Below are 21,392 nucleotides of genomic sequence, written 5' to 3'. Positions count from 1 at the left end.
GGAATATCATCTAGTCTTTGACATGTAAATCTCCTGCCTTTTTAAAAACCCTGAAAGTGGCATTCCTCTGCATTTGACTGTGACTTTTGATTACTATAAATTACTATTTGCATTTTACTCAATCTAAATTGTTTTTTTTTTGTTCCAGTGACCACAGAATTAAAGCATAACTTTCCATTAACCTTGTACCTCAAGTTTACAACCAATGTATACAAACATAAGGTTCAGGTCATTCAACGTTTTCACAAGAGTATCTGGAGTACTCTGGGGGACCAAGCCTGAGACAATACATGCCTGCCAATAAAAATATTGGAGAAGAATCAGTTTTTTAGGAATGTTTCTTTGAGTTGGATGGAGCTGTGCTGTGCGAGTATGGGTTTGATGTACAGTGACCCTCATGAGTATCCTAGTTTCTAAAAAATGTTCTTCCAATAGAAGTGTTTAATGTGAATTGTAATTGATTCGGGCTTTAAAAGTTTTTTTTGAACAAGCTATTAGAACAGAAGAGTGTTACTAATTGTTTCAGAGCCTTCATTTAAAGATATTCTACCACATTCCTATCATCCTGTTAAATAAATACTTTATCTGTTTCAGTGGAGGAAGAGGTGAAAATACTAACCATTCAAGGGAACTTAAAAATAAGTTAGAGGAAATTAATTTGATTTAATACGTGTATTTTTTTAAATGGCAACGGTGAAAATAAAGGGACTTGAGATGGACAAATCTCCAGGTCTTCATGGTATTAAAGGTATTAAAATAAATAGGTATGGCAAACCAGGTAACTACAGTCCTGTCAATTTAACATCAGTTGTGGGGAAGTTACTTGAATCGATCAGGGACAGTGACTCGTCATTTGAGCAATTATCAGCTGATCAGTCAACATAGATTTGTGAAGAATCTGTCCAACCTATTTTGATATTTTGCGAATGTCACTAGCATGGTCGTTGGGGAGCGTAGAATCGATGGCCCCAAGTTTCCACACGCGGCAAAACAGGCGCCCCTCCGAGCTGGGCGCCCGTTTTTCGCGCCGAAAACGGCGCCTGAAAAAAACGCGCTATTCTCTAGCGCTTTGCAGCTCGATGGCTGCTTGGCGCGGCGCACAGGGGGCGGAGCCTACCACGGGCGCCGATTTTGTAAGTAGGAGGGGGCGGGTACAATTTAAATGAGTGTTTTTCGTGCCGGCAACCCTGCACGTGCGCGTTGGAGCGTTCGCGCACACGCAGTCTGAAGGAAACATTGGCACTCGGCCATTTTAAAAAGTGCTGCAGAAAAAGTGAAAATTTGTTTATTGAACCCTTGCAAAGGCTTGTATTTTAATTTTCTTGATATTTCTGTGTGTGAGGGTGAGGGAGTGCATTCTGTAATTAAAGATAGACTGTGATAAACGGGACACATGCACTTGTTTGAGACTATTCAAATTCTTTGTAGCTGTTTAATTTTTAACATTTTTTTAATAAAACCACATTGCCCTTCCATGATCAGCACTGAGGCTTCTTGCAGCTTTCTCCCCCTGCTGTCCGTCGGCAAACGGCTGCCTCAAGTAATGAGGCTTCCTGCTGCCTTCTCCCTCCCTCCCCCCTGCCGTTGGTCGGTCCCGATGGCAAACCGCTGCCTGAAAGGCCTGCCTGAAGCACTTTCACACAGGTAGGAACATGGTTTATTTAATCTTTTCTTTGCTTATAAATTTTTATTCAGGTTGGATTTATTTGTACAAGTATAACTAAGGATTTATTGTAGAATTTAATGACTTCCCCTCTTTTCTCCCCCCCCCCCCCCCCCCCCCCCACCTCGTTCCCGACACCTAATTTGTAACCTGCGCCTGATTTTTTAATGTGTCGACAAGGTTTTTTTCAAGCCTACAAAAATCTTCACTTGCTCCATTCTAAGTTAGTTTGGAGTACGTTTTCACTGGAAACTTTCAAATCAGGCGTCAGTGGCCGGACACGCCCCATTTTGGAAAAAAAATTCTGTTCAAAAGTGAAACTGTTCTACCTGACTAAAACTGCAGAAAACTTAAATGTGGAGAATTGCGATTTCTAAGATACTCCGTTCTCCACCAGTTGCTCCTAAAAAATCAGGAGCAAATCATGTGGAAACTTGGGGCCATAGAATGGTTACAGCACGGAAGAAGGCTATTCAGCCCGTCGAGCCCTTTCCAGCTCTTTGCAAGAGCAACTCGGCTCGTCCCACTCACCCACTCTTTCCCCGCAGCCCTGAAAATTTTTTTCTTTCGGGTACTTATTGAACTCCCTCTTGAAAGCTGTGATTGAGTCTGCATCCAGTGCATTCCAGATGTTAACCACTTGCTGCGTAAAAAGCTTTTCCTTATGTTGCCTTTTGGTTCTTAAATTTGTGTCCTATGGTTCTCAACCCTTCTGCCAATGGGAACAGTTCCTCTCTCTTTCCCCCTCCCCCTCCCCCTCCTCCTCCTCCTCCTCCTCCTCCTCTTTTCCCTCTCTTCCCCCTCTTCCTCTTCCTCTTCCTCTTCCTCTTCCTCTTCTTCCTCTTCCTCTTCCTCTTCCTCTTCCTCTTCCTCTTCCTCTTCCTCACCACAAGGAGAACAACCCTAGCTTCTTCGGTCTATCCACATAATTGAAGTCCCTCATCCCTGGAATCATTCTCATATCTTTTCTGCACCCTCCCCAAGGCCTTCGCATCCTTCCTAAAGCGCGATGCCCAGAATTGAACCCAATGCTCCAGTTGAGGCCGAACCAATGTTTTATACAGATTCATCATAATTTCCACCTGTTTGTATTCTCTACCTCTATTCATGAAGCCCAGGATCCCGTAAGCCTTTTTAACTGCTTTCTCAACCTGCCACCTTCAATGATTTGTGCACACATACCCCAGGTCACTCTGTTCAAGCACCCCCTTTATGATTGTATCCTTTTGTTTATATTTCCTCTCCTCATTCTCACTACCAAAATGCATCACTTTGCACTTTTCTGTGTTAAATTTCATCTGTTCGCCCATTCCACCAGCCTGTATGTTCTCTTGCAGTCTATCACTATCCTCCTCACTGTTTGCTATACTTCCAATTTTTGTGTTGTCTGCAAATTTTGAAATTGTGCCCTGTACACGCAAGTCCAAAGAAAAGCAGTGGTCCCAGAACTGACCCCTGGAGAATACCTTCCTCCAGTTTGAAAAACAACTGTTCGCCACTATTTCCTGTCACTTAGCTAATTTTGTATCCATAGCATCTATGGAGGTATGTATGGACTTCCAGAAGATATTTAATAAGGTTTCACACGAGGGATTATTAGCAAAAATAACAGCATATGGAATTGGAGGTAACCTTGTGATACGGATTGGTAATTGGTTGAGGTAGGAGACAGCATATGGACAAAGGATTTGTTCTCTGATTGGGATGTGAGAAGTGGTGTTCCCCAGGGATCTCTGCTGGGGCCTCTGCTTTTCACCATATATTAATGACTGAACAAGGAGTAAAGTTGTATCTCCAAGTTTGCAGATAACAAGTTGTATTGATGCGAGGAGGAAGTTATAAAGGGTCATAGAACAGACTAAGTGGGGGGAAAACTATGGCAGATGGATTTCACTTTGGATCTGAGACACACATTGTCAAAGGTTAATGGAATGTCCTTTATTTCAAGGGGGTTGGAATTCAAAAGTGAGCAAGTGTTGCTTCAGTTGTGTGTAGCTTTTGTCAGACCCCATTGAGTACTGCATTAAGTTTTGGGCATCAAACCTTCAGGTCTCTGATTCACCAGACTGTTACCAAAGCTTAAAAGGTTAAAGTATAAGGACAGATTGCATAAACATGTTTTCTATTCCCTCTAGTTTAGAAGGTTATGGGGTGATCTAATCAAGGTGTTTTAAAATGATTAAGGGATTTGTTGGGTAGAAGGAGAAACTATTTCCACTGGTGGGAGATTCCAGAACCAGAGGGGATAATCTTCAAATTACAGCTAGGCTATTTAGGAGTGAAATCAAAGCACTCTTTCCACGCACAGGGTATTAGGAATAAGAACATAAGAATCTGGAACCCATTCCCCCAAAAGGCTGCAGATGCTTGGATCAACTGAAAATTTCAAGACCAAAATCAATAGATTTTTGTTAGATATGGTTATCCAGGGACGTGAAACAAAGACGGATACATGGAGTTCAGATGTAGATCAGCTGTGATTTAATTGAATGGGGTAACAGGCTTGAGGGGCTGAATAGCCTACTCCTGTTATGTTTCTATGACTGTCCATGCTGTAGCTATTTCCACAGACACAATCACTGTCTGGAGCTACTTGAGTGGTTGTCACTATCTCCTTTTCAAAATTTATTTGAATCTGTCTTGGACTATAAGTATTACGGTTTTGAGTCTGATGCTGTCATAACTAGCACTCAAGATGAGTAGAGAAAGAAAATATTTGCATTTATATAACGCTTTATCACATGACTGTCCCAAAGCATTTCAAAAGTGCAGGCATTGTTTCATGTAGGTGAGCACCGCAGTCATTGGTGCACAGCAAGGTTCCACAAATAGCAAATAAATGAACCACCAGATGTTTTTTGGTGATGGGTGGAATGTTGGCCAGGAGACCAGGAGAACTCCGTTCTTGAAATAAGTGTAATGGGATTTTTTTCATCCACAGTAGACTGTATTCTGTCTAATGTCTCATCCGAATGACTGAACCTCTGACAATGAAGCATTCCTTCAGTGCTGCACTGAGATGTCAGCCTTGATTGTGTGCTCTTGAACCCACAGTCTTCTGACTTGGATGATGGTGCTTCCAACTGAGCCAAGCTGACACGTGTACTGCTGATATTTTTGTAACCATGTTCAAAATCATGACTTCAGTTTTGCTCTGTTCTTTAACCATATTATTGGCAGATTGAAGTACCAGCATTTGAAATGCTTGTTTTCTGGTTATTTCCCAAAATACAGGTAATGAGTGTCACTTCATCTTGATGTTGCAAACATATCACTTAAGATTGCACAGACCTCAAAGTTTCATGTTCAATTTCAAATACTTGTCTCTAACCCTGATTGGGCCAACAACAGCAAAAAAAAAACATTCAAACTCCATAAATTAATCTAAAAAGTAATGTTTAAAGGATGAATTTCACGTGTTGATCTGTTTTGCAGGTGAACCCCCTTGTTTGGCTGCTTGTAATCCAACTTAGTCTGAGTTGTATTTATTGATGTCTCTCGGTATGTAGCAGAACACTGGTTAGGGTGCATATGCTCATGTCTGGGGAGGGAAAATCAACAAGAACTGACTTCTTTAAAGCTGTCGACTGCACTTGAGGGCTGTAACTTTACCTGCAAACAGTGCGTGGGAAGTTGAAAACGATACTACCTTAATACAAGTTCTGGCGCCAGAACCATGAGGGTGTAAGATCTTGGGCAATAGAATTACATAGTGACATAAAAGATATCAAATCACTTGGCTGAAACTCTGAACTACAATCATGATTAATGGTTCCAGGCTTTAAATTGCTTCAACTTGTACACCCTTGTGTATAACAAAGACCTCTTTACTGTATATGTATTCATGTGTTCTCTCCTGGTTTTATAAAGGCCATCAGTTTTTGGCAAAAGAATAGAATACTTTTGTTTCATAGAATCATAGAAATTTATAGCACAGAAGGAGGCCATTTAGCCCATCATATCCGTGCTGGCCGACAGTTTTCCAGCCTAATCCCACTTTCCAGCTCTTGGTCTGTAGCCCTGTAGGTTATGGCATTTCAAGTGCATATCCAAGTAGTTTTTAAAATGCTGTGAGGGTTTCTGCCTCTTACCACCCTTTCAGGCAGTGAGCTCCAGACCCCCACCACCCTCTGGGTGAAAATATTTCTCAAATCCCCTCTAAACCTTCCACCAATCACTTTAAATCTATGCCCCCTGGTTATTGACCCCTCTGCTAAGGGAAATAGGTCCTTCCTATCCACTCTATCTAGACCCCTCTCATAATTTTATGCACCTCAATTAGGTCTGCCCTCAGCCTCTTCCAAAGAAAACATCGCCAGCCTATCCAATCTTTCCTCATCGTTAGAATTATTCAATCCAGGCAATATCCATGTAAATCTCCTCTGTGCCCTTTCCAGTGCAATCACAGCTTTCCTGTAATGTGACCAAAACTGCACACAGTATTCTAGCTGTGGCCTAACTAGTGTTTTATACAGTTGAAGCATAACCTTCCTGCTCTTATATTCTATGCCTCAGCTAATAAAGGCAAGTATCCCATGTGCTGCCTTAACCACCTTATCTACATTTCCTGCTACCTTCAGATATCTGTAGACATGTACTCCAAGGTCCCTTTGTTCCTCTACACTTGGTGTCCTACCATTTAATGTGTATTCCCTTGCTTTGTTAGCCCTTCCCAAATGCATTACCTCGTACTTCTCTGGATTGAATTCCATTTGCCACCATTTTGCCCACCTGACCAGTTCATTGATATCTTCCTGCAGTCAACAGCTGCTTTCTTCAACCACATGGCCAATTTTGATATCATCTGCAAACTTCATACTCCTACACTCAAGTCTAAATTGATGTATATCACAAAAGCAAGGGACCTAGTACTGAGCCCTGTGGAACCCCACTAGACATAGCCTTCCAGTCACAAGCACCCATTGACCATTACTCTTTGCTTCCAACATCTGAGCCAATTTTGAATCCAACTTGCCACTTTACCTTGGATGTCATGGGATTTTACTTAGTGACGAGCCTGCCATGTGGGACCTTATCAAAAGCCTTGCTAAAATTCATATACACTACACCAAACGCACAATCCTCATCGGCCCTCCTTGTTACCACCGCAAAAAAAATTCAATCAAGTTAGTCTGACGCAACCTTCCCTTAACAAATCCATGCTGACTGTCCTTAATTAATCCATGTCTTTCTAAATGAAGGTTTATCCTGTCCTTCAGAATTTTTTCCAATAATTTTCCCACCACCGAGGTTAGGTTATCTGGCCTGTAATTACTTGGTCTATCCTTTTCCCCCTTTTTTTTTTAAAACAACGGTGCAACATTAGCAGTCCTCTGGCACTAGACCTGGAGCCAGAGAGGATTGGAAAATGGTCAGAGCCTTTGCTATTTTCCCTCTTACTTCTCAACAGCCTGGGATACATTTCATCCGGGCCTGGGGATTTATCCACTTTGAGATGCTAACCCCCTTAATACTTCCTCGCTCTGTTTATTTCATCTGATATTTCACACCCCTCTTCCCTGATTGCAGCGTCTGCATCGTCCTCTTCTTTTGTGAAAACAGATGCAAAGTATTCATTAATAACCAAACCCACGTCTTCTGCCTCTACAATCCGGCTGTCTTTATGGTCTCTAATGAGCCCTATTCTTTCTTTAGTTATTCTCTTGCTTTTAATGCATTTATAAAACATCTTTAGGCTTTCCTTGATTTTACTTTCCAATATTTTTTTCATGCCCTCTTTGCTTTCCTAATTTCCTTTTTTTAATTTCACCCCTGCACTTTCTATTATTTTCCCCTCTTGAAAGAATACTGTTAAAATTGACTATTTTGGAAGTCTACCTGAATTATTAAAGCCACTTTCGGAAAATGTTGATGCATGCACAACATCCAAATCACATACAATATACATAAACTGACATGTTTGTATATTTTTAACCCTTCACCTGTTATCACCATCATCATCATCATAGGCAGTCCCTCAGAATCGAAGAAGACTTGCTTCCACTCCCAAAGTAAGTTGTTTGATGGCTGAACAGTCCAAAACGAGAGCCACAGACCATGTCACAGATGGGACAGACATTTGTCGAGGGAAGGGGCCTGTGGGGCTGGTTTGCTGCACACACCTTCCGCTGCCTGCAATTGGCCTCTCCATGCTCCGTGCCGAGACTCGAAGAGCTCAACGCCCTCCCGGATGGACTTTCTCCTCTGGTGGTCTGCGGCCAGGGTCTCCCAGGTGTCAGTGGTGATGTCGCACTTTACCAGCGAGGCTTTGAGGGTGTCCTCCTTTGGCTCATTTACCACGAATGTGCTCCGCATAAAGCATTTGCTTGGGGGGTCTCGTAGCTGGCATGCATACTATGTAGCCTGCCCAGCGAAGCTGATCGAGTTAACAGGCCATGGGAAATGCAGCATCTGCTTCAAAAACAATGTATAAATCTGCTAAATGATTTTTTTGCACCTTTTATATATTCCCACAAGAAGATTCTCCAAGATAGATACATGAAGGTTCTTCCCCACCCCCCCCCACCCCCCCCTCTCCTAATAGTTTCCTATAAATTTACAAACTTGGCTGCAATATTTCCTGCTCTTCTCCCTGTCCTGTCCCATAAACTACCTGATGTATGCCCTACTAGGCTTCTGAGCAGCTTGGTTTCTGGTGTACTTTCTTCCCCCCCTCCCTATTCCCCTCCCCTCTCACTTTCCAAAAATAAATGTCTGCATACGCTAACTGACTACTTAACCGCGTGAGATTTAATTCCCTGCTTAAAGCATCTGCAAGTTGACTGCACGTTCAGTCAATGTGCTCGCTGACTTGCATTGACTCTTGGTTAAGCAATGCCTCAATTTTAAAATTCTCATGTTTGCAAATCCATGTCCTTGCCCTTTTCTCATCTCCAGCCGAACAATCCCTGAGATATCAGCGCTCCTTCAAATCTGGCCTCTTGAGCATCTGATTATAATCGCTCTATCATCAGTGGCTGTGCCTTCAGCTGCCGAGGCCCTAGGCTCTGGAATTCCCTCCCTAAACCTCTCTGCCCCTCTACCCGTCTTTCTTTCCTCCTTTTTAAGACGCTCCTTAAAACCTACCTCTTTGACCAAGCATTTGGTCATCTGCCATCATTTCTCCTTGTGTGTCTGTCAAATTTTGTTTCATAACGCTCCTGTCTTACTATGTTAAAGGCGTTACATAAATACAAGTTGTTGTTGAAGAGGTAGCATGCACTAAATAGTCAGAGAAACATAGGATAGCAACCAGGCCAGTCACAGTACAACTCTGGAGAGGGAAGTAACTTGCAATTCCGTATAATGCCTTGTCACGTCATCATATCCCGAAGTGTTTCATATAAAGTGAATTACTTTTTTGAACTGTAGTTCCTGTTGTGTAGTAAAATACGCCAGCCAATTTGCCATGGGATTATTTTAAGAATACAGGCAGTTGGGGTCTCAATTTTACATCTCTGGAGATGACCATGAATGGAATGAGCTCACTGTGTGAAAGCCTTTGAGGCAAAGGAACCAAGTTGAGTGAGCAAGAGCTCCACTTTCAATAAGATGTGTTGAGCTGTGTCCACCTTGAGAGAGACTGCAAGATGATAAAATGAAGTATTTTGTTCATGGTGTATTTTTGTCCTGTCTTTTCTCAAGTATTTTTGGTTTTTAAACCAATTTTGAATAATGAAATAACCTACTATTGCAGTGTACCCACCTTGAGACACACACAACTGGCTGAGGTTAGACATATTGGCTTTAATGTGTTAATTGCAAAGCCGTTTATGTTGATTTCACCAGAAGTTTCGGTCCAGGTATGGTTAAATGCGGTTGCAGCAAGGCGAAGAATTTTTGGCTTGCATCTCGTAGCCAGAATATGCTGCCACTCCAAGGGGTAGCCCCTGGGGCTGCAAATATTTTCTCTATCCTCAAGTGTATAATAACCAAGTCTAAAGGACACGTACTTGATTTCCTTTGTTCCTGGTCAAATTTCAGAGGTGTTGGAAAAGATAGCAGACAGCCTTGCAGCAGTTCAATTCTGAGTCCATTGAGATGGGAGCTAAAGACTCTAGGTCCAGCAAAGTCCCACATACAGACACTGATCTAGGTCTAGTATTGCTTCTGTTTTTAATAAACCTGTAGTGTATAGTCTTGAGCCATGAGCTGATGACCTCATTCGACCACTTCATGAAGTCTAGATCATAGCAGGGGAGCTGATGACATATCCAGTAAGATAAATAGCTGTGAGGATCGCTGTTTAATCCCTGGGCTCACTACATTACCAGGTTTTGTGTTTGTTTATAAAGTCACACACTGATTTGTAGGGAGAAAGATATCGCTGACTGGAATAGTCCTTTGCACCAAGCACAAGAGAAATAAAAGTAAAAACAGGTCATCTTTGCTTTTTTAAAAAAAGCACTTCATTCTAACTTTCCGTATTTGCTCTCCCCTCTCCCTAAGTTGATCTTTCTGTGTAACCTAATTTATTTAAAGTAACTTTCTTCCCCGTGTTTTCAAAACATCTTTTTAAAGTAGTTTCCTTAACTTTTTTTTCTAGCTCCAATGACCAAAAAGAATCTTTGGTTTAAATTCTAAAACTGCAACAGTCAATCAGGTGGCACACTCTGGTAGGGAGTGGGCCAAAAGCAGAAGAAATTTAGGCCGTTGCAAGTCTTAAGTCTATGATAAATTGTATAATGTAAAGGGAGTGGAACTAATTAGCTAGCTCTTTCAAAGAGTGGGTACAGGTGCAATGGATCATGCTATGACACTCCAATATGTTCAACCTGCTGTTTTACACCTGTACTACCACCATTAAAATTGCAGTTTGCAGTGTGATCAGCATAACTTGTCGTGGTGTTTCTTAAATGTCTTAAATATGGGAAATCTTAATTGCTAGCTGTGTATTTATAGTCCCTGAAAGGTGCAAGTTACAAATAGGCCTTCCAAACTAAATGTACTTGACACTGATCAAACATTCTGAAACTGGGAATCCACAATAACTCCTCATCCAATTTCCAAGAGCCTTGCATTCAAGGAATTCAATTGTGGCAAATGTTGTCGCTGATAACCTATTTCTCCAATGTCTTCAGCGTGCATTCAGTGTGAGACTCTATTTACTAAATAATGCCAGTGACATTGATACCGTGGAAGCCTTTTATCAGGTTTAATGGGCAGTCCCAATCATTGCGTAATTCCCAATCATCTCCAATATGGCAGGGAATCAAGGGGTCATTATATGCAGCTGCCTTTGTTTTTCCCACTGCTTCAAGTGTATGCCTAAAAGAGTTTCATCAAGTGTATGTTACTTGCAAAGCATCAAATAACTGACCTCACTCGACCAGCTCCATTGGGTGGGCCAGACCTCCAAACAGTAGTAGTGATGTTCGGGAGGGCATCAAACAGGAAATTAGGGGTGCATGCAATAAAGGTGCAGCAGTTATAATGGGTGACTTTAATATGCACATAGATTGGGCTAACCAAACTGGAAGCAATACGGTGGAGGAGGATTTCCTCGAGTGCATAAGGGATGGTTTTTTAGACCAATATGTCGAGGAACCAACTAGGGGGAGGCCATCTTAGACTGGGTGTTATGTAATGAGAGAGGATTAATTAGCAATCTCGTTGTGCAAGGCCCCTTGGGGAAGAGTGACCATAATATGGTGGAATTCTGCATTAGGATGGAGAATGAAACAGTTAATTCAGAGACCATGGTCCAGAACTTAAAGAAGGCTAACTTTGAAGGTATGAGGCGTGAATTGGCTGGGATGGATTGGCGAATGATACTTAAAGGGTTGACTGTGGATGGGCAATGGCAGACATTTAGAGACCGCATGGATGAACTACAACAATTGTACATTCCTGTCTGGCGTAAAAATAAAAAAGGGAAGGTGGCTCAACTGTGGCTATCAAGGGAAATCAGGGATAGTATTAAAGCCAAGGAAGTGGCATACAAATTGGCCAGAAATAGCAGCGAACCTGGGGACTGGGAGAAATTTAGAACTCAGCAGAGGAGGACAAAGGGTTTGATTAGGGCAGGGAAAATGGAGTATGAGAAGAAGCTTGCAGGGAACATTAAGACGGATTGCAAAACTTTCTATAGATATGTAAAGAGAAAAAGGTTAGTAAAAACAAACGTAGGTCCCCTGCAGTCAGAATCAGGGGAAGTCATAACGGGGAACAAAGAAATGGTGGACCAATTGAACAAGTACTTTGGTTCGGTATTCACGAAGGAGGACACAAACAACCTTCCGGTTATAAAAGGGGTCGGGGGGTCTAGTAAGGAGGAGGAACTGAGGGAAATCCTTATTAGCCGGGAAATTGTGTTGGGGAAATTGATGGGATTGAAGGCCGATAAATCCCCAGGGCCTGATGGACTGCATCCCAGAGTACTTAAGGAGGTGGCCTTGGAAATAGTGGATGCATTGACAGTCATTTTCCAACATTCCATTGGCTCTGGATCAGTTCCTATAGAGTGGAGGGTAGCCAATGTAACCCCACTTTTTAAAAAAGGAGGGAGAGAGAAAACAGGGAATTATAGACCGGTCAGCCCGACATCGGTAGTGGGTAAAATGATGGAATCAATTATTAAGGATGTCATAGCAGTGCATTTGGAAAGAGGTGACATGATAGGTCCAAGTCAGCATGGATTTGTGAAGGGGAAATCATGCTTGACAAATCTTCTGGAATTTTTTGAGGATGTTTCTAGTAGAGTGGACAAGGGAGAACCAGTTGATATGGTATATTTGGACTTTCAGAAGGCGTTTGACAAGGTCCCACACAAGAGATTGATGTGCAAAGTTAGAGCACATGGGATTGGGGTTAGTGTGCTGACATGGATTGAGAACTGGTTGTCAGACAGGAAGCAAAGAGTAGGAGTAAATGGGTACTTTTCAGAATGGCAGGCAGTGACTAGTGGGGTACCGCAAGGTTCTGTGCTGGGGCCCCAGCTGTTTACACTGTACATTAATGATTTAGATGAGGGGATTAAATGTAGTATCTCCAAATTTGCGGATGACACTAAGTTGGGTGGCAGTGTGAGCTGCGAGGAGGATGCTGTGAGGCTGCAGAGCGACTTGGATAGGTTAGGTGAGTGGGCAAATGCATGGCAGATGAAGTATAATGTGGATAAATGTGAGGTTATCCACTTTGGTGGTAAAAACAGAGAGACAGACTATTATCTGAATGGTGACAGATTAGGAAAAGGGGAGGTGCAAAGAGACCTGGGTGTCATGGTACATCAGTCATTGAAGGTTGGCATGCAGGTGCAGCAGGCGGTTAAGAAAGCAAATGGCATGTTGGCCTTCATAGCAAGGGGATTTGCGTACAGGGGCAGGGAGGTGTTGCTACAGTTGTACAGGGCATTGGTGAGGCCACACCTGGAGTATTGTGTACAGTTTTGGTCTCCTAACCTGAGGAAGGATATTCTTGCTATTGAGGGAGTGCAGCGAAGGTTCACCAGACTGATTCCCGGGATGGCGGGACTGACCTATCAAGAAAGACTGGATCAACTGGGCTTGTATTCACTGGAGTTCAGAAGAATGAGAGGGGACCTCATAGAAACATTTAAAATTCTGACGGGATTAGACAGGTTAGATGCAGGAAGAATGTTCCCAATGTTGGGGAAGTCCAGAACCAGAGGTCACAGTCTAAGGATAAAGGGTAAGCCATTTAGGACCGAGATGCGGAGGAACTTCTTCACCCAGAGAGTGGTGAACCTGTGGAATTCTCTACCACAGAAAGTTGTTGAGGCCAATTCACTAAATATGTTCAAAAAGGAGTTAGATGAGGTCCTTACTACTAGGGGGATCAAGGGGTATGGCGAGAAAGCAGAAATGGGGTACTGAAGTTGAATGTTCAGCCATGAACTCATTGAATGGCGGTGCAGGCTAGAAGGGCCGACTGGCCTACTCCTGCACCTATTTTCTGTTTCTATGTTTCTATATTGTTTGCATGCCTGACACACGACTCCCAAAGCAAGTGCTCTACTTTGAACTCCTACATGGCAAGCGAGCCCAAGGTGGGCAGAGGAAACATTTCAAAGACACCCTCAAAGCCTCCTTGAAAAAATGCAACATCCCCACTGACACCTGGGAGTCCCTGGCCAAAGACCACCCTAAGTGCAGGAAGTGCATCTGGGAGGGTGCTGAGCATCTCAAGTCTCATCGCCGAGAACATGCAGAAATCAAGCGCAGGCAGCAGAAGGAGCGTGCGACAAACCTGTCCCACCCACCCTTTCTTTCAACGACTCTCTGCCCTACCTGTGACAGACTAATTCCCGTATTGGACTGTTCAGCCACCTAAGAACTCAAGCTAAGAGTGGAAGCAAGTCTTCCTCGATTCCGAGGGACAGCCGATGATGATGATGATGACTCTGACGTACTAGGTTGTGTGAGGAGTGCTTTACATAAATACAACTCGTTGCTGAAGATAAATTTTATATATATCTCTCTCGAATAAATCATCTGAAGGCCGGATCTCTCAATAACCGGGAAAAAAGTTTTATTTGATGCATCACCACCGGGGTGGTATAAATATTCTTGAAGCGCTCTGTGCTGAGTTAGCTGATGTTGACTGGGTGGCAATAGGGCCGGTATAATTGGACAAAATGTACACCATCAGCTGAGCTAAAGTTTCCACGATTGTATATGCACACTGCTGAAGTGTGCATAGTGCAAAGTTGTGCGTTCTACTATAATCCGACTGGCAGAACTGTTCTTTTGTGATGTGCAATTGGAATCTGAGCTGTCCATTGGCCAGACTTTGATTTTGCTATAATCTAATACTGCTCTGAGCTATACTGTAACTCACTGGTGTCCACACTTCTGTCCTTGTGGGCTGCGTAGGTGCATATGATTGAGTAGGCCACATACAAAGTATTAATTTGCATATATCTCGAGCTGCTGATACTAACCTACTTTGGCTGTCTGATTTTAAGATTTACCCACCAGTGAGGCATCAGCACTTAAAAGCAGCCTTTTCAAACTTACACCTGTGGGCTAGAATTTCGCCGACTTTGCGACCTGGGTTTTAGCCGCAATTTGACCCTCCAAGGCCAAAACCCGGTCGGTGGGATCTTCAGGGTACCTCTTTGCAGCGGCGCTTCCAAGGAGTGCCGTCGTGCAACATAGCATTGTTTGCAATCTATTTTTGGCGCTCTCGGGACCTGTATTCTGTGCCCAGAATACCGACTGGGTCAAACCTGCGGTGCAGCCCTGCCAGCAGCTGTAAGTATGAAGACCTGTTTTTTTTTAAAGTATGTTGAAGTTTTTATTAATTCTCTTCCAGCGATTTAGTAGGCAAGGGTTTTGTAAACTTTTTTTTTTCTTTTTTTCTTCCCCCACCCCCCCAACCCCATTGGCCCCGGACTAAAGTTGCCAAAATGCTCAGTTTGTATTGCGAATCCTCATGCAATGCCGATTTTTAATTAAAGGCCTAAAAACGGTCGCACAGCAAAATTTTGGCGTACCGTTTTCACTGAAAACCGAAATTCTCGCACCAAGTTTTAAACAGGACAAAGCAGCACGCAAAGAAAATAAGTGCAAATAAGACAGAGTTGCCTAGCGGTCGAGGGCTGAATTGCCAGGGCTGAAGAGCTGCAGATTCGACACTGCAGCCCAAGGACTCGTGTCTGCTTATTAACTGAACATGAACGATTTTTAAAAACTAAATATACTAACCTGTATTTACACCCTTCCATGGTAGCAAATGTTGAACCACAATCTTTACTGTTAATTTTGAGCTTCCTGCTTTAATTCCAAGTCGGGGTTTGCCTGTGGCAGACTTTAGGAAATGGGATATTTTTCTGCTTTGCTGGTGAAACTGATCAAATGGCCACGTTTCATTCTCGTGCTCCAACTTTAATGTGGTGGGAACTTTTCATCTTTAGAACAAGCTACTAATACGGGTTGGCAGAGGAGTTTGCTTTGATACTCTTACAACCCAATTTAAATTAGGGGCCAATTACTCTCCTGTGTAAACAAATCGAGCTGCTAAAACTGTTCATCCAGTATGGTTTTCACTGAGCTATCTTCTTTAATCTGTATTCTTCTCGTCCTCCTCCCCAGGATTTTATTTTCTGTGGTGTGTAAGATCTCGAGCTTCTTTCTGTAACTGGGCTAAAGATGTTCCAATTGCTGCATTTATTCATAGTTCAACAGAAATTTCAGTGAAGCCAATCGGCATGGGTGTGAATTACTCTACCGGGGATATTGCTGTCCTCGTGTTCCTGTTATCACAACTAGTGGCTTTCTCTAGTTACACTGCTCACTGTATGACCCAGTTATGTTGGCAGCGCTCTGTTCACATATTAGTTTCCGCATGGCCTTAAAATAAAAGATAAATATTGCCAGTGATTTTAAAACTCTCTTGTAAGTTCATCTTTGGCAAATGTTCATTTAAGAATAAAGCTTTTAGTGGAACTACAGAATCCTGACAGTCCTTTGGGGAAGGGAATGTGTGTGTGTGGGGGGTGTATTGAATGAGAAACATTTTTGGCAATCCAAGAACAGAGGTGCACCAGAGGAATAAGATGGATGCTAAATTGCAGTAAATAAATAGAATGGGGTGAATAATATACTGGAAAGAGTGATTTTCCTTTAAAACTGGCATGTGCTTCATTCTAAGTGTTAATTTATAAAATAAAATACAATTGGAGAGAACATCACTGCTGTAGTCTTTTGATAGTTTGCATGTTGTGAATCTATCAAATACAGGCTCCTGTTTTTAATTTGAATAAGATGAAGGCAAGGGTGTGAAATGTCATGGGTCTCATGAAACATCCAATACACCACTGCTTGATTGCGAGTATGAGCTCACCTGACACAATTTGCATTCACTTTTAGCCTTAATCTGGGAAAAAACAAGTTTATGGAATCAGAATGGCTATGGCAATCATTATTACATGGTAGGTGATAGAGGCTTTGGAAAGGGTGCAGAGGCGGGTCACATGATTCATACCCAGTTTAAAGCATCTTAGTTACCAAGATAAGCTTAAAGGACTGGGACTCGACATTTTAGAGAGGTGTAGATTTAGGGGTGATTTGATTTAGAAGATGATGAAGGGAATAGATTGTTTGTGTAGACAGTTTGTTTCAACTTTAGGTTCGGGAGGACCTAGGGTCACAATCTCCAGTTCTGTATGGCGAGAACTAGCGAGAGCGGAATCTAGTTTCTACCTGGGGTGGAGATGACCGTGTATAAAGGTAGGTGTTGTATAACGTTAATCAGTTCCCGAGTGGTCTCCTGGATTCCCGAAGACGGTCGGAGATGAATTTTTCCAGATTTTATTATTCCCTCATTGGCCTGGGCTTTTTAATATCTAGTTTTGTCACCTTTCCCAGGAGGGTTTCGCTGCACTTGGATGGAGTGCATATATTGTGATGCACAAGGCATTGGCAGTTGTGTGAGCCAGGCTGGATGAACCAGTGGGCCTTTACCTATCTCTCATTTTCCTATGTACATGGCTGAGGGCATTGAAATAAGAGGGCCTGTTTATTTTAAGTTAGTTTTGGGCAAAGAAAAGCTATGCTGTTAATCGGTAAGTTCAGCACCTTCAGTTTGCTAACAGTCAATCAATCAGCCTTCGGGGGATTGGTTATTCTAGAAAGATCAGAGCGACTCGAATTTATTCTAAGGAATTTTGAGATTTATTATAACACTTGTTTCCTTGCTGACTGAGCCTGAAATAGCCACTTTAGGGATTTTTATCAAAAAACATGTGCTGAAATTGAAATGTTGCTGTTTGACACAATTTAAACATTTATACAACAGATAATTGCTTCATTCTTATGGTTTCATGTAACCAGAACCCTTAAATCAATCCAGGTATGTCTTCTGCAGAAAATGACAGGAACGTGATGCATGTGTTAAATTTTTGAATTTTTCTTTTTACCCATCTTGATCAGCAGGAGATATTGAATTACATAAATTGTTAACATTATTAGAAAGTAGAATTAACCTGATTAATCAGGGAACAACATGTTGGCTAAATTTAGGGAATAACTTCACACCACAACTACACGGAACTGATTGCACAACTCGTGGCTTCAAACCCCTTTCTGTTGCAGGTTGATTGGGGCCCAGAAGAGGCCATGGGCAGCACGGGCCAGCCCACACTGCGATATGTGTGCACGCTTGGTCCGTGCAGCAGAGCTGGTCTCCAGATGTCTTGGGTAATCCTTGCTACTGGACCAAGACCTAGCTCTGTCAAGCCCGTGTGGTGGCTGGGGTGCAACGGCCAGCCCACGTTTATTTAAAAAAAAATCCAAACACAGGCATCTTCCACCCTCCAAGATGTAGTTCGGGATCTGGAATATTTGGTCTTTTGAAACACCTGTGAACTGATCCCTTTTTGGCGTGGAATCAAGTCATCCTTGCTTCGAGGGACTGCCTATGATGATGATTTGTAATACTGGATGGTGTGATAATAGAAGGTGCTGTTATCAGACTTTACTTATTGCGATGTATCCATGTCGATAATTCCTATACAGTGAACATTATCCTTAGATTTTGCATATTATCAACCTTTGACTCTAACTTGTAGCCTCCAGTCATCTTTTTGTTGAGCTTGTATGGAGAGTAATTTGTGTGAATATGCTGGCCCAAAACCAGTGCAGAGGACACCATTTGCTCTCCAGGTATTTCAATACAGACATCTCTTGACTACAGCTGTCGGTTCTCCATTTGTGCTCAGCATTTGAACTGAGCAATAGAACATTCCGGCACCCTGTCGGTAAGAACTGTTTGGTTTACACACCCGGGCAATCACAGCAAGATGTGAAGGGAGCTAAGTGGCCCTCGGCCAGAGGAGTTGTAATTTGTTCATTTTAAAGGCACGGTGTCATTTGGTGTACTTGTACTTGTATGTCTTGTACTTAAAGGAAAAGTAAACAAAAGCACAAACTAATAGCTGCTGCATCCTGCCATTGAATGCAAGCTTAAAACCATACGTATTTTCAAACCACCACCCTGCTCCTTGCTGAAAGTTCCTGCTCGGTTGGGAATTAATGTGATTAGTTGGTGAAATAAAACTGTGCAGTCACACATTAATGCATTTAATGAGTTACGCCGGGAGCCAAATCTTTCTTTTTTGCACTTCAAGTTCCCGACAGTGAGGAATAGTGTTGGTCACAGTCTTATTCCCATGAGAAGTGTATTGGTTCTGGTTTTGATGGAGAAAATTATTTTTTCAAGGGGTGAGTGCTACTGCACCAACCCCACAGTACCTTTAAGTGGCTAGTCCCTTGTTAAACAAACGAGTGTTGGGAAGCTGTTTCCTCAGGAAGGGCATTGCAGCTCAGCCTGATCCTGTTCTCTCCTGGCATTGGTGTTGGTGCTTTCAAACAGGAGTCACTGGATGGTGATTGGGATGCTGATTTTTTAAAATTGCCCCCTTCCCCAACCCAATTGTACCAAGGACAACTGTGCATTCATAAGAACATAAGAAATAGGAGCAGGAATAGGCTATACGGCCCCTTGAGCCTGCTCTGCCATTTAATACAATCATTGCTGATCTGATCATGGACTTGAGTTCACTTCTCTGCCCGCTCTCCATAACTCCTTATCCCCTTACTGTTTAAGAAATTGTCTATTTCTGTCTTAAATTTATTCAGTGTTCCAGCTTCCACAGCTCTCCGAGGCAGATTTACAACCCTCTGAGAAGAAATTTCTCCCCATCTCAGTTTTAAATGGGTGGCTCCTTATTCTAAGATTATGCCCTCTAGTTCTAGTCTCCCCCATTGGAAACATCCTCTCTGCAGCCACCTTGTCAAGCCCCCTCAATCTTATACGTTTCGATGAGATCACCTTTTCTGAATTCCAATGAGTAGAGGCCCAACCTACTCAACCTTTCTTAAGTGAACCCCCTCATCTCTGGAATCAACCTTGTGAACCTTCTGAACTGCCTCCAAAGCAAGTCTATCCTTTTGTAACTATGGAAACCAAAACTGCATGCTGCATTCCAGGGGTGGCCTCACCAAAACCTGTACAACTGTAGCAAGACTTTCCCTGCTTTTATACTCCATCCCCTTTGCAATTAAGGCCAAGATTCCATTGGCTTTCCTGATCACTTGCTGTACCTGCATACTATCCTTTTGTGTTTCATGCACAAGTACCCCAAGGTCCCACTGTCCTGCGGCACTTTGCAATCTTTCTCCATTTAAATAATAATTTGCTCTTTGACTTTTTTTTCTTGCCAAAGTGCATGACATCACACTTTACATTATACTCCATCTGCCAAATTTTTGCCCACTCACTTAGCCTGGTCCTTTTGCAGATTTTTTGTGTTTTCCCCTCTGCTTTTCCTCCATCTATGTATCATCGGCAAACTTGGCTACGTTACACTTGGTCCCCTCCTCCAAGTCGTTAATATAGTTTGTAAATAGTTGGGGTCCCAGCACTGATCCCTGCGGCACCCCACTGGTTACTGTTTGCCAACCTGAGAATGAACCCAGATATTTCACCTTGCTTCAGCTGAAGTGAGCTAATTCAGTACAGATGGGGGATTTAACCTAGGACCTTCTTGCTCTAAGTCTTAACTACTCGCTGGATAAACTGGTACTGTAGATATTGTTTGAAAATGTGAATGACATTATTGGAGGTACTGAACCTTATAGGTTGTGGGGTAACTGGAGCAGATGCATCTATTAATTGTTCCCTTGCGAGATCAGTAACTCCAATCTAATCATGTTACAACATTCTTGGTTTTGTTTAAAGTTGATGACACACTTTTTTCAGAATTCATGCTTCAAAATTTCATAAGTTGCACAAATCGGATTCTGTGAAAAATCAACGTGCTGCGACATATCTTAACTACATCAGCTTGCAGTTATTTCATAACTGGAGTTAGCAGCACTTTCACCCGGGTCAGAAGGTTGTGGGTTCAAGACCCACTCCAGAGACTTGTGAACAAAAATCTAGGCTGACACTCCAGTGCAGTGCTGCGAGACCCCGTCTGCTCTCAGGTGAGCATACAAGATCCCATGGCACTATTTTTTTTTTTAAAAAGAGCAGGGGAAGTATCTCCGGTGTCCTGGCCAATATTTATTCCCCTAAATCAACATTCACTAAATGATGATCTGATCATTATCATATTGTTTGTAGGAGCTTGCTGTGTACACATTGGCTGCCGTGTTCCTACATCACAACAGTGACTACACTTCAAAAGTACTTCACTGGCTGTAAAATGCTTTGGGACGTCGGTTGTGAAAGCCGCTATATAAATACAAGTCCTTCTTTATAAAATACAAGTCCTTCTTTATAAACTTCAAGAATGAAGCTCCAACTTTATACAAGCATAAGAAAGGCCAATGCCCATCAAAGCTCATTCTGTACTATAGTACATTAACTCTCCATAATGGCATTTACCTGAACCTTGAATAACCCCGATGTTTTTGCCTCTATTACCTTACATGAGAGATTATTCTAAACACGTCACACTTGGACTAAAGAAATTCTTCCTGCTTTCCTTCTATGTCTCCCTGCGTTAATTTAATTCTATACTTGTGTTCCCATTTTTCAGCCACTGCGTAATACTTTACCTTAATTGTTTTAAATTGTATTTGCTACCTCTGTCCAATTTCGAGATTGGTATAATCACCAACAGCGTATTGCAACTTTCAAACAAGCTCCCAGCTGTTTGTTTCATGTTCAGTTAAACCTGCTTGCAGCACATGGCCTTTGCCAGCTGAGAATATGCAGCCTGTGCAATTAACTGATGTGCCATTGAATTCAGCAAGTGGAT

At 42.4% G+C, this 21,392-nt stretch overlaps 1 protein-coding gene across 2 annotated transcripts in view; it reads left to right on the top strand.

Moving 5' to 3' along the window:
* The window catches only part of LOC139263476 (serine palmitoyltransferase 2-like), a 206,951-nt gene that overhangs the window by 166,885 nt on the left and 18,674 nt on the right, over window positions 1-21,392 (top strand). The gene's annotated exons all lie outside the window — the stretch shown is intronic.

Source organism: Pristiophorus japonicus, chromosome 4 (genome assembly GCF_044704955.1).
Source record: "Pristiophorus japonicus isolate sPriJap1 chromosome 4, sPriJap1.hap1, whole genome shotgun sequence".
Taxonomy (NCBI): Eukaryota; Metazoa; Chordata; class Chondrichthyes; family Pristiophoridae; genus Pristiophorus; species Pristiophorus japonicus.
This window is presented reverse-complemented; position numbering and strand designations above follow the sequence as displayed.